Source organism: Tenrec ecaudatus, chromosome X (assembly GCF_050624435.1).
Source record: "Tenrec ecaudatus isolate mTenEca1 chromosome X, mTenEca1.hap1, whole genome shotgun sequence".
In the NCBI taxonomy this organism is placed as follows: domain Eukaryota; kingdom Metazoa; phylum Chordata; class Mammalia; order Afrosoricida; family Tenrecidae; genus Tenrec; species Tenrec ecaudatus.
Window position 1 is genome coordinate 57,533,575 of NC_134548.1, and position 13,636 is coordinate 57,547,210.

At 42.6% G+C, this 13,636-nt stretch overlaps 1 protein-coding gene across 6 annotated transcripts in view; it reads left to right on the forward strand.

The window, feature by feature from the left end:
* Nucleotides 1-6,487: 6,487 nt before the first annotated feature.
* GPR173 (G protein-coupled receptor 173) overlaps nt 6,488-13,636 on the forward strand; it is a 46,775-nt gene continuing 39,626 nt past the window's right edge. For all 6 annotated transcript variants that reach the window (XM_075538856.1, XM_075538858.1, XM_075538859.1 and 3 more), the window contains exon 1: nt 6,488-6,898. The gene's annotated coding sequence lies outside the window, so the exon portion shown is untranslated. The remainder of the gene's footprint in view (nt 6,899-13,636) is intronic.

The window sequence follows — 13,636 nt, forward strand, 5'->3', positions numbered from 1 at the left end:
CAACTTTGTTATAAATCACTTAAACCTCTTTATGGATGACTTATTGAATTCTATTTACATCGGTCTATTTATGTACCCTTGCACCAACACTGCCCCATATAATATAGTGTAGTTTTATCAATCTTAATGTCTGACAAGGAGCCCGGGTAGTTTAGTGGTTATGAGTTGGACTGTGAGCTGCATGGTTGGCAGTTTGAGACCACAAGCATCTCCATGGGACAAAGACTACTCCTGTAAATAGTTATAGTCTCCGAAACCTTCATGGGGGGGGGGCGCTATGAGTCAGTGAATTCTTTTTGTTTGATTTTAATATCTGGCACAGAAAATTCTCTCATCTAATTCCTTTTTTAAAGAATGCCTTGGAGTACTACGCATCCTTAAAAAGTAGTGATGAATGCACAAAGCACATCGCCGGATAGGAAGAATTGGAGGAAATTATGCTATGTGAATAAACCAAGCACAAAAGGACAAGTACAACATGAGTCCGCTCAGGTAAGCTTGAAAACAAAAAGGAGGCATAGGGGAAAAGCTACTATATACATAGCTTCCTGGGGTGAGGTCCTGGTACTATGGCAGGGATCAGACCCAATCCAGAGATACATGTGGCAGCCAACTAAAAAGGAGGGGGAAAGAAATGGGGTGGGGGGAAAGACATGGGAAGTGGGAGGGAGGATTAGGGCACTAACCCCCACCAAGGGGAGTGTACTTGTTATATCTCCACAGGAGAGGGAGAAAGGGACCAGACTTCCAACAGGTGCACCAAGACGTGAATGCAACATACCAGCAGGATGCAGTGAACCAATACAGAGGTCTGCAGGGCCAGCCCCAATCCCAACTACTTGGACACAAATCCACCCCCACCACCACACAACGACCACAGAAGAATGCACTGCAGAGGATGGCACTGAAGTTACAGCTCAGGGAGAGGGACATGTCTGATCAGAGCACACAGGAGCAAATGAAGAGGGAAGGAGAGAGAGTGGAACACATCCTTGCCCACCAAGCCCCAAGGACGATATTCCTGCTCAGAGCAGCCAATGCACAGAGAGGACCAAAGGGCTGGCCCCACCACAAGACACTGTGTCCCTCATTGACCCATAGCACTATGGGGGACAAACTGAAGACACAATCTAGGAATTGTGCCCAATCTGAACCCACCACACTGGGACGAAACCATAAGGGGTGCAACAGAGCAACAAGGGGAGCAAAGCAATGAAGTCCCCAGGGAATTCCAAAAATAGACTTTGGGGTCAGGACATGGACCCCATCAGACTTGACCTGAAAACACTCCTAAAGGTCCACAGACCTGGAACTATTTATAGGCTTTTTTGTGTGTGTGTCATTGGTTTTTGTTGCTGTTGCTGTTTTTATTTTTGTTTTCTGTTGTTGTTTTGCTTTGTCTCGTTTTTGTGCTTGTTATTGTCTCTGCATGTCTATCTAGATAAGATAAGTGGGATAAACCATCCGGAGTAGAAAACAACAGGATCGACGGTTCTGGGGGGATATGGGAGAGGGGGAGGTGAGGGAAAGGAAGGAGGGTGCCAACAAACCCAGGGACAAGGGAACAACAAGAGATCCAAAATTGATGGGGAGGAGGGCATAGAATGCCTGGTGGGGCTTGATCAAGGGCAACGTAGCCAAGAGGAATTACTGAAACCCGAATGAAGGTCGAACATGATAGTGGGACAAGAGGAAAGTAAAAGGAAATAGCAGAAAGATATAGAAGGCAAAGGACATTTACAGATGTCTAAATACAGGCAAGTACATATGTAAATATATTTATATATAATGATAGAGAAATAGATCTATGTACATATATTTATATGTTAAGTGTGAAGGTAGCAGACGGTCATTGGGCCTCTACTCAGGTACTCGCTCAATGCAAGAACACTTTGCTCTAATTACCTGGCATTCTGTGATGCTCACCTTCATGACACAATTGTTGAAGAAAAAATGGGTGCATAAGCAAATGTGGTGAAGAGAGTGGATGGTCCCCGGCTATCAAAAGATATAGTGTCTGGGTCTTAAAAGGCTTGAAGATAAACAAGCAGCCATCTAGTTGAGAAGCAACCAAGCCCACGTGGAAGAAGCACACCAGCCTGTGTGATAATGAAGTGTAGATGAGATCGGGTATCAGGCATCAAAGACCCAGAACAAAAAATCATATCAATGTGAATGAGGGGGAAGACAGAGTGGAGATCCAAAGTCTATCTGCAGACAATTGGACATCCCCTTACAGAAGGGTCACAAGGAAAAGGAGCCAGTCAGGGTGCAGTACCGCATCGATGAAACCTACAAGTTTCCTCTAGTTCTTTAAAGCTTCCTCTCTCCCCCCTCCCACTATCATGACCTCAATTCTACCTTACAAATCCAGCTAGATCATAGCATGTACAGTGGTACATATAAGAGCAAGAAACACAGAGAATCAGGACAGATAAACCCCTCAGGACCAATAATGAGAGTAGCAATACCAGGAGGATAAGGGGAAGGTTGGGAGAGAAAGGGGGAATCGATCACAATGATCTACTTTATTACCCCTCCCAGTGGGACAGGCAATAGATAAGTGGGTGAAGGAAGACAACAGTTGGTGTAAAACATGAAAAAAAATATACATTATTAAGGGTTCATGTGGGAAGGACGAAATGAGCTGATACCAACGGCTCAAGTTGAGAGAAAATATTTTGCCAATGATAATGGCAGCATATGTACAAATGTGCTTGACATAATGAATGTTTTTATGGATTGTGATAAGAGCTGTAAGAGCCCCCAATGAATTTTTTTTAAACTGCCTTTGCTAATCTAAGGTGCAAATATTGATGATCTCTCCTCACCCAGAAGAAAGAAGAGTGATGAAAAAAGAAAGACACATGGAAATGATTAGTCTAATAAACTAATGTACCATGCAAACATGAGTCTCTACAATCTTGAGACTAGAAGAACTAGAAGGTGCCTGGCTACCACTACCAACTGCAAAGTGTCGCATTAGAAGATCCTGGATAAAGTGGGAGAAAAATGTGTATCAGAGCTCAAACTCACGAAAGAAACCAGGCCTACTGATAGGATATAGGCTGATGGGTCCTCAAGACTATATAGTCCTTAGTTATCCTTCAGGTCTGAAACTGAACACACCCAGTGTGTGAATAATCAACCAATTAAGATTAAAAAGGGCAGCATTTACCCAAGAACAAAGAATTAGTAATGAAGGAGGAATGGAACCAGGAAACATAGGAAGTGGGGTAATAGAAGGCATTAAAATGGATGCTTTGAAACAAAATTTTCATACATTGTTGAATGGAAAACTGATGATATATTCTCTAAACCTTCAACTAAATCACAATAAAAAGTCGGGGGAAAGTGTCTTGACTATTCTTGGCCTTTTACAGTTCTAAAGAAATATTAAAATCAGTTTGTTGAATCAGAGACACACACACATGAAAACACAGATATGTTGGGATTCTAGTTAGTAGTTTATTGCTTATCAATTTGAGAAGATTGCCATATTATTATAATTCATTAACAGGATATATTGCTCCATTTATTTAGGTCTTATGTAATTTCTTTCTATCATGTTTTATATTTTCTATGTAGAGATCTTCTATGTTTTCATTAAATTTATCAAAAGTACTATATATATTAATATTATGATAAATGATACATTCTAATTTTCCACTTTTATTCAATGGCAGTGAGTTTTGGAGTGCTTTCTTGCTGGTATATAGAAAAATAACTGATATTTCATATTGTCTTACAATGCTGCTAAACTTAGTTATTAATTCTAATAAGTTTTCTGTAAATTATTTCCGATTTCTATCTATGAAAATCATTGTTGGCAAATGATTCTGCATTTGTGTCTTCCATTCTGGCCCTTAAATCTTTTATTTATTTTCCTTGCTTTTGATGCACTGGCCAGGAATTTCAGTACAATTTAAATAAAAGTAATTAGAGTGGCTGTCCTTATCTCCTTCCCATCCTGAGAGGAAAAGCATTGAACATACCGCCATTAGATACGATCTTTGCTGTAAGTTTTTCAGATAGCATATATTACACTATGAAATTTAAATTGCTACATTTTTTGTTAGGATGAATTTTTTTTGCATCCAGTGAAATGATCATATGATTTTTCTCTAAGCGCCCAGGAGAATTTTTATAAAACTAGAAAAATTGGGTATTTTTTCCTTTAAGTGCTTGGTAAAAGTACCATTGAAAGTTTGGGCCAAGAAGTATTTTGTGAAAAGCTTTTCAAATTATATATTTAATTTATTAATATTTTAGGATTCCTCATATTTTGCATTTATTCTTATGTAAGTTTAGTAAATTATGCTTTTCCCCCAGGAATTTTACTATTTTATCTAAATTTTCAAATTACTTAGTATAAAGTTCTTCATGTATCTTTAGCATGTCTCTGACCTGAATTGTACTCCTTTAATTCCCAGTACTAGTTATGTGCCTTCTTTATAGTTTTCCTAAATTAGTCTCACAGCGGGTGATCATATTCCTAGTTTTTTCAAAGAAGCAACTTTTGACTGTGTTGATCCTCTCAGTTGTAATTCTGTCTTCTGTTTCATTGATTTCTGCTCTTATCTCTATTACCTCCTTACTGCTACTTTATCTAAGTTTAATTTGCTATATTTTCTAGCTTCTCGAAACGAATACCTAGCTCGTTAATTATCAGCCTTATTTTTATAATATATTATTTAAGGCTATAAATTCATCTCTAAGAATAGCCTTAGGACCATCCCACAAGATGGCTTGTGTAATACATTCATTATCAGTTAGTTCAAAATATCTATATTTCATTGTGATTTCATCTTTGATTCGTGTATTTTTTTCTTCCCCTCCAAAGTATAATACCCAAACTTCAGGAGGCATAAAATAGCCACTGGAGGACCTTCTCAAAATGCAGGCTCTGGGCCTGGAGAGGCGCATTTTACATGTTCCCCAAGGAATTCAGATGCAGGAGGGTTCCAGGACCGCAGTTTGGAAGTAGAGTATGGATGTCCTAAGGGCAGGGAACAGGTCTCATTTACTCATCTCTTCCATGCCCAGCATTGGGTATAACATAAAGCTACTCATATGTTTAATAATTGAAGGAAGGAAGAAAATAAATGTAATGAAGTATCTTATATGAAGAAAATTTAAATTTTGAATGCTACAATTAAGGGAACTTCAGTGGCTTCATTGGGTCCCAATTTAGTCTCACTGAAGAGCGGGTGGGGGAATTCCTCCTTGTCTTCAAATTGCTGCCTACCAAGCTTCCTGTCTATTTGTCTGGTCCTGCTGGTCAAGGACCTGACTTGGATGCATGTGTGTCAACTAGCCTAGAGACGAAAGTGGTGGCAGAGACTGAGGGGCTGTTTTAGAGCTGGGCAGACACTTCCCTTCCCTACATCTCTCACCCTACCTGCCATGCCTCGCTTGGAAATATGCCTAGCCCCATTGTAGATAAGGTGATCTGTCCTACCTCTCAAAGCATTAGCTGAGCCTCTCTCCCATGGCAAATTTTTTGAGAAACTTACATCAGAGCTTTCTGTCCCTTTGCCCAAGCTCAGACAACCACCCCTCATCCTCTGCCTCCGCTTCTGCACTTGTAGTCCGTGTGAATTGCTCTCTCGGCAGCCTCCTGGTGATCTTCCCACAAGTCCAACCATGCCTCTCATGAATTTCAGAAAGGCCAGAGTCTATCTTCCCAAATGGGCTATTGTCCTGGCAGCACAGCAGCCAAGTTAGTATCTCCAGCCAGCCTGCCAGCCAGCAGACTGCTCCCTGGTGCAACCAGCCCCCCTTTCCCTGCCCCGCCCCAGGGAGGACCAGGCTGGCGGCTGGGAGTCACCCTACCGGCAGAGTCTCCCTCCTCCCCTCTCTTTTTCTCCCTGCCTCCCTCTCTCCTCCTCCCGCCCCTGAGGCAGGGACCGTGCAAATCAAGGAGAGGGGGGGACAGACTAGCCAGATGGGGTCTAAACCAGGGCCACAGACTCCCCGCGGATGTCCATCCAGGCTGAATATCCTCAGAATCGTGGAGCCTGGATTTGTGTGAGCTGGGGTCGTTCTCAGGTCAGAAGAGTTCTTCCTGCAGGCCCACGGTGCCTCCGTTTTGCATCAGGACCCCCCTCGAATGCTCTGAGCCACCCTCTTCAACCCGGATCTAAAACCCGGACACAGCTATCAGGCCAGCCTCTCTCTTTACCCCACCCCCTCTTTCTGGCGTCCATCCCCTCCCCAACACCACCTCTGCTGCTGCCTCTGGCTGTGGACCTGTACCTCATCCCCAGTCCCACCAGGACTGGTGTACTGGATGAGCCTGGATGAAAGCCCCTGAAACCTGGGGTTCTCCCAGGCCACAGTCGGAGTGCTTCCATGGAGGATCTCCAGACCCTGAGCATCTGCTAGAGGCTTGGCAGAGGCTCCGTGGGGGCTGTGTCTTCTGAGGACAAAAGGCATCGGCCAGCAGGCAGACAGGGGTGGGGGTGGGGGCAGAGGGGGATGTGGAGATGGCGGGGGACCGACAGCCTAGCTGGCAGACCCGGAGCAGGGACAGCGCTGGGCCCCCTCCCAGCTTGGAGGTGTCATGAAGATGGGGGTGGTAGTGTGTAGTGGGGGAAGCACCTGCCAGTCCCCCCCACCTGCCAGCTGACTGGGCACCCCAAGGTTGTGTGATGCCTACCTGGTGTTCCCCAACACCCCAGTCCTGCCTGGTGCACCTCTCCCGGTGCTTGCTTCCCCTGATGCCAGCGATTTAGACCAGCCCTGCTGTATCCACGGCAACAGAAGCAGGAGTGTTACTGGTCGCCAGATTACTGAGGGTCCCACACACGATGTGACCTGGGTTGTGATTTACCTTGAATGAAACAGCTTGAATCCCCTTTCTGGATACCAAGGCAACCCTGCTGAGAGAGACAAGGTAAGCAGTCAGCACCCCTCCACCAAGGATGGGGGCTGGGACTTATCTTCTGTCTCCCCACACATGTATCAGTTTCCACCACTGCCATGCTTTCAGTGTCTTACTGCCTGTCAGTCTCTGTCTTTCTGCTAGCTCCAGAACCTGGGCTTTCCTCGAGTCATCTCCATCTTCCTTAGTCTCAAATGTCCCATGAGAAAGGAAACCACCACCTGTTTCCCCACACAGGACCGGTTTTTATCATTATGGTCATGCTTGGGCATGAGGCTGTGTTAATCTTTCCTTGTGTGCTAGTAGAGGGATTCCTTGGGGCTGCCCTCACAATGTGTGCACCCTGGGCAGGCTGAGCTTCTTGCAGCTGCCTCCTCTCCCTCCTTTCCCTCCTCCTCTCCTCTCCTCTCCTCCAAGTTCCTTGGTCTGCATGCAGTGTGTGTGTGTGTGTGTGTGTGTGTGTGTGTGTGTGTGTGTGTGTGTGTGTGTGTAAGAGAGAGAGAGAAAGCACCTAGTTGGCAGGCTGGTAGGTAGACATGACAGAGAAGCTGCTCCCAGCCCAAACCAAACCTCCTACACTTTTTCCTTTTGTTTGTTGGTCCTTATTTCTTCCCTTCTTCCCTTCTTCGCTTCCTTCCTTCCCCTGTCTTTCCCCACAGGTAGCACAGACTTGTGCCAACTCACCACTGAAGATATTGCTGTGATTCTCACCTAAGGGGAGAAAGCTGCTAGAGGGCTGAAGAAAAATGATGTGAGGGTAGGGAGCACTTCCAAGCTCTGAGTTGCCTGATGACTTCATGGTGGTTCTGTGGGGGCAAAGATCAAGAAACATGACAACCTGCGGGGGCCGCCACAAGATGGCCATCCCCAAAGTTTGAGCCTCAGCCTCCATTACATGGTTCTCTCTATCTCTTTCTGATGTTTATGCTATGTCTGAGACTCTCAGAATTTGTGACTTTGTGCACAGTAGCCAGATGTCCGTCCCTATGCAAAACTCTCCACTCCTAATCTGGAGATGCGGAAACACCTCATATGTGGAACACAGATTCTACCAGGGGCACTTCCCCCAACTACTATATCTGCAACTTAGTGAAAGCATGTTTACATAACATCAGCTTTCCCATCTATCAAAGGGTCTGGGAACGCTTCATGACTATGTATAGGGAATAAATACACATATACATATACAAAGGATGTGGTGTAGAAATGGCACTGAACCAATGTCAGCAAAGCTCATGGACAACATTGTGATTGTAATAAATAGTTATTATTTGGGGGAGGTTTCGGTAGAAGTCTGGTGGAGAATAGCAGGTAGACCATTGTGGAGAAAGGGAGGGGAGGCAGAGCAGTTCTATATTGTTTCTTCTCATTTGTAAGGAGTGATTCGTTACCTCTTGTGGACAAAGCCTGGCATCCCCACCTTACCCAAGGCTTCTTTCCCTACACTTGCTTCTGTGTTCCCACAACACACACATAGAGGCTCAAGCCCCCATGAGCCAACAGCTGCCTGGGCATCTCCCTGTTGAGGGGAAACTTGACAAGAGTTTGGCCTGTGATCTGTGATTGGCAGGGCCTGAAGACAAAGCTGGGTTTCAAAGATCACAGGGCTTAGATAAAGCTGTACTGTGGCCTATTCAAAAGCCAGACCTGTGAGAATTGCCATTTTGGAGCCAAGGGTTGGTTTGTGATGGATTGGGAGTGAGAAATTGGTAGCAGGAAGAGGGAGCTCAAGGTGAGGAGCAAGCAGAGTGAGAAAAGCAATCAAAGAATGAAGCCCAGAAGGTTCCTCTGTTGGAGTAGGTAGAGGAAGGGTTTGTGGACTTCTCTGAAGAAGCATTGAATGTGGAAAGGGAGAGGTTGTGTGGTCTAGAGGTTTGTGTAGATGTATATATTTAACTGAAAACATGTGATTTTGTGTGCAATCTGCCTTGTGTGCATGTCTGTGTATGGATATGATGAATGTACATGAGTCTCTCTGTGTGTGAGCCATTATGCGTGTGTGTGTGTGTGTGTGTGAGTGTCTAGGTAGGCTTGTGTGGGTAGGTATGACTGTGCATGTCTATCTCGGTGAGCAAGTGGGCATGTTTGATTATAAGCTTGAGGGAGGTTTTCTTGAGCCAATCAGCTTATTAAATGCTTGATTGTATATTTTTGTGGTATCAATGTATCTTTGAGTGGACATCTCTGTGTATCTGTCTTATTCTGTGTGTGACTGTGTGGGTTTTGGAATGCATGTCTGGTTAGGTGAAGTGTCTAGTTTTCTTAAAGTATATATTTGTGCATATGTGTATTATAAGTGTATCCATATTCATATGTGCATACAAGTGTAAGTATATCTAAATGACATGTTTGTGAGTGTTAGGCATATGTGTGAATATCCATGCAAATATAGGAGAGTATGTGCGTGTAAACAGAATGTGTCTATCATATACATGTAAGAATAAGCTTGGGTGTGAATGCCTATGTGGACTCACAGCATTTTTAACTATGTGCTTGATTGTGTGTGCATGCTTGATTGCATATAGTCTGTGGAGAAAACTATGGGTCTGCATTTGCTCAGTATAACTAATTGTGTAGTGTTAACTAATTGGTATGTAACTAATTGTGTAGGTAAAGGACAGTGTGTGAATATATGCTGTTTCTGAAAATATGTTTGTGTACACATCTCTGTATACACATCTGATTATATATGAGTGTGACTGTAACTGTAGGGACATACATCTCTATAGATTGCACATCAGGTTCTGTGCATGAGTGAAGAGATACATTTGTGTATGTATCTAATTGTGTTTGTGGATACACTGTTGTGTGTGTGTGTACATATTTGTGGTACATCTGAGTAACTATATTTTATAATTCTTGGGTGCGCATGCGTCACTATTTGTTTTGTTTGCATTTATGAGTGTGAATGTGTATATGTGTATTTATGCTAATATGTGTAAACATCTAGCCATGTATATATTTAAGTAAAAATTTCTGTACATATGCACATATAATTGTGCATTTGTGTGAGTGCATGCCTATGTGTATGCTTGTCTTAATATACAAGTGTGTCAGTATAAGTTTGTACAGTTTTAATTATCTGAATATGTCATTATTTATGTAGGAAATATATTGTAGAACAGTGGGAGTGAATGTACTTGTGTGCATGCCACACAAGTCTTGATTGACAACTGTACTTAAGTGTGTGTGTACATGTGCATATATATGTTTATATTTGTATATGAAAGCTTCAAAAAGTGCATGGAAAAAAATGAATGAAAGAATAATGGAATCTCCCCACAATTTTTTAAAATCATTTTATTGGGGGCTCATACAATACTTATCACAATCCATATATCCATTCATTGTGTCAAGTACATTTGCTGCCATCATCATTCTCAAAAAATTTGCTTTCTACTTGAGCCCTTGATATCAGCTCCTCATTTTTCCCCCTCCGTCCCTGTTCGTGGTGCCCGGCTATCAAAAGATTTAGTGTCTGGGGTCTCAAAGGCTTGAAGAAAAACAAGCAGCCCCACAAAATTTTTGAAGCCCCCTCGTGTGTATTTGTGTGTATGTATATATGTTCATATATGTCATTGTGTGTACAAGTCTGTGTGAGAGTATCTAAGTGTACTTTCATGCATGCGTCTGTATAAATATGCCTTTGTATCAAGTCTGTAAAATTGAATATAAGTGTAAGTTAATATTTTGCATAGCTTCTCATATAGTTGTATAAATAGGTGTGGATGAATAAGATGTACAAATCTAATTGTAATTGCATGAGTATATTTTGAGACTACACTTGTGTTTCCATTTCTGAGTACAAGAAGAGAGGAATTAATGGCAGCTATCTACATGTGAATATGTGCACAGGGTATACACCCACTTGTATGTACAAGTTTACTTGTGTTCGAATATATGTATACATTATCTCATATAAAGGCATGTTCATATATTGGTGTACAAGTACATCCATGTGTGAGTGTATGTGAATATACTTGTATGTCACTAGATGTGTGTGTATTTGTGAGCTCACTTCTATATATCCATGTATGTTTGCTATCTGATTGAAAGTGAGACAGTCTACCTGTCCATGGACATGTGTAAGTATGCCTGTGCTTACACTTGTTTATGAATGTATGTATGTCAGAAATAGGTATTATGTCACATAAATGTGTCATACAGGTATGCCTATGATTGGGAGTAAATGAATGTGTAGATGCATGACCAGGTACCACGTGAGTGTGCATTGCTATAAGTATGCTTCTGTGTTGGGATTCTTGTGGATATGTGTGCACATGCATGTCTGACGGTGAGAGCGACTCAGCTTTGGACCTGTGCAGGTGTGCAGATAGATCTTATAGATGAAGGAGGTTATAAAGGGGGAATATTTATTATTTATGAGTTTATGTGACTCTACATGCACCATCAATTTATCATGAGGATTTATTGTGAGGATTTTGGTCTCCTTTACATGGAGTTGTAATCCATACTGAATAGACAAATGTCATGATAAATGGAGGAAAGGTTGAAGTTGCCAAGGATTTTGTCTTGCTTGGATTCACCATCAATGCTCATGGAAGCAGCTGTCAGGAGATCAACAGATGAGTTGCATTAGGTAAATCTGCTGCGCAGATCTCTTTAGAGTATTGAAAAGAATGAATGTTACTTTGAAGACTAAGGTGCACCTGATCCAAGCCATGATACTTTAATTTGCCTCATATGCATGTGAAAGTTGGACATTGAATAAAGACCAACGAAGAATTGGTGGAGAAGAATATTGACATTACCATGTATTGCTAAAAAGGCAAACCAATCTGTTTTGGAAGAAGTATGGCCAAAGCGTTCTTTAGAGGCATGGATGATGCGACTTTGTCTTACATATATTGGAAAGATTTTCAGGAAAGATCAGTTCCTGGAAAAAGATATCATTCTTGGTAAAGTAGAGGGACAGTGAAGGAGAGGAAAGTCCTCAAGATGGATGGACACCGTAGCAGCAACAATGGGCTCAGGCACAGGAACAATTGTGAGGATGGCGCAGGACTATACAGTGTTTCATTCTGTTCTGCATATGGTCGCTATGGGTTGGGATTGACTCAATGGCACCTAACAACAACAATATATGCACTCCATGAAGCCCTGGGGGGCGGGGTTGCAGGATAAGGATTGAACTAGTAACTGAAAGATTCAAATCCAGCAGCCACTCCTCCGAAAAAAGATGAGACTATCTGTTCCCTTAAAGATCTGACATGGGGTGGCTATGAGTGGGAATCCACTCGATGGCAGTGGGTCTTTATGGGGTTTTCTTTTGGTCTCTGTGTGAACCCTAAATGTATTTATGAGCATGCCTAAAAGTCATTGATATCTTGCTAGACCATATTTGTCTATAACTGTGTTTGCCTTAGAGAAGGGCAAACTTGGGAACTGGAACTGGTTGGTTGTTGGCCTCCTTCTGAAGCCTCTGTGACCTTTACCATATACTGAGCTTTTATGGAGTTCGAAGGATAATTCTTGTCATCATCTATATTCAGCAAGTGGGAAAAAATCATGACAGTTGTCCTTCTGGAAAAGGGCACCCGTGACCTCTAAAAAATTATTCCTTGAGAATGATCTAGGACGCAAAGCTATGGATAGAGGTATAAGCATAAGTGTGCATATATGTATATGCATTAATTCATAAAAATATAGGTATTTGGCCTAGGTACATATATTTATATGGCAATACACTGAGATAGTGGATGGACTTTGGGCCTCAGCTCATGCCCTCCCTCCATACAAGAACACTTTGTTCTAACAACCTGTAATTCTGTGATGCTCACCCTCCTGGCATGATCGCTGAAGACAAAATGGTTGCACACAAAAAATGTGAAGAAAGCTGATGGTGCCTGGCTATCAAAAGATATAGCATTTGGGGTCTAAAAGGCTTGAACTTAAACAAGTGGCCATATAGCTGAAGCAACCAAGCCTACATGAAAGAAGCACACCAGCCTGTGAAATCATGAGGTGTTGAGTGGATCAGGTAACAGGCATCAGAAGACCCAAAACAAACAACAAAAACAACACCAATAAAAACATATTGTTGAGAACAAGGGGTATCAGAAGAGAGACCCAAAACCCATCTGTAGACAAAGGGCAATTCCCTCACAGAGGGGTCACAAGTAAGGGATGAGTCAACCAGGGCGCAGTTTAGCACCAATGAAAAACAAAATATTCCTCTGGTTCTTGAGGCTTCCTCACCCCTCACTATCATGACTCCAGTCTTGCCTTACACTGAGGAGTAGACCAGAGCATGTACACAAGTACAGATAAGAGAGATAAGAACTCACAACACACGGAATCCAGGAAAAGGAGTGGGAGTAACCATACCAGAAGGGTAGGGGGATAGCAACGAGAGGAGGAGAGCAAGGGGGAACCAATCGCAATGATCTACACATAACCACAAACAACCCCTCCAGGGAGATGAACAACAGAAAACATGGGGGGAGGTAGATATCGGTCGGTGTAAGATATGATAATAATAATAATTTATAATTAATCAAGGGGTTTATAAGGGTGGGTGGAGAGGGAGACCCCTTGAGTTATAGTCTTGGAAATTCACAGGGGCAGTTGTAGCCTGTCCTTTGGATAACTATGAGCCGGCATTGACTCAGTGGCAGTGAGTTTGGTTTGATTTCACGTAACACCCTTCACAAAACACTCATGGTCTTTCTTTACAGACACAGAGTCCAGATCATCTGTGTTTCTCCCTCACTAGATATACCACATGAT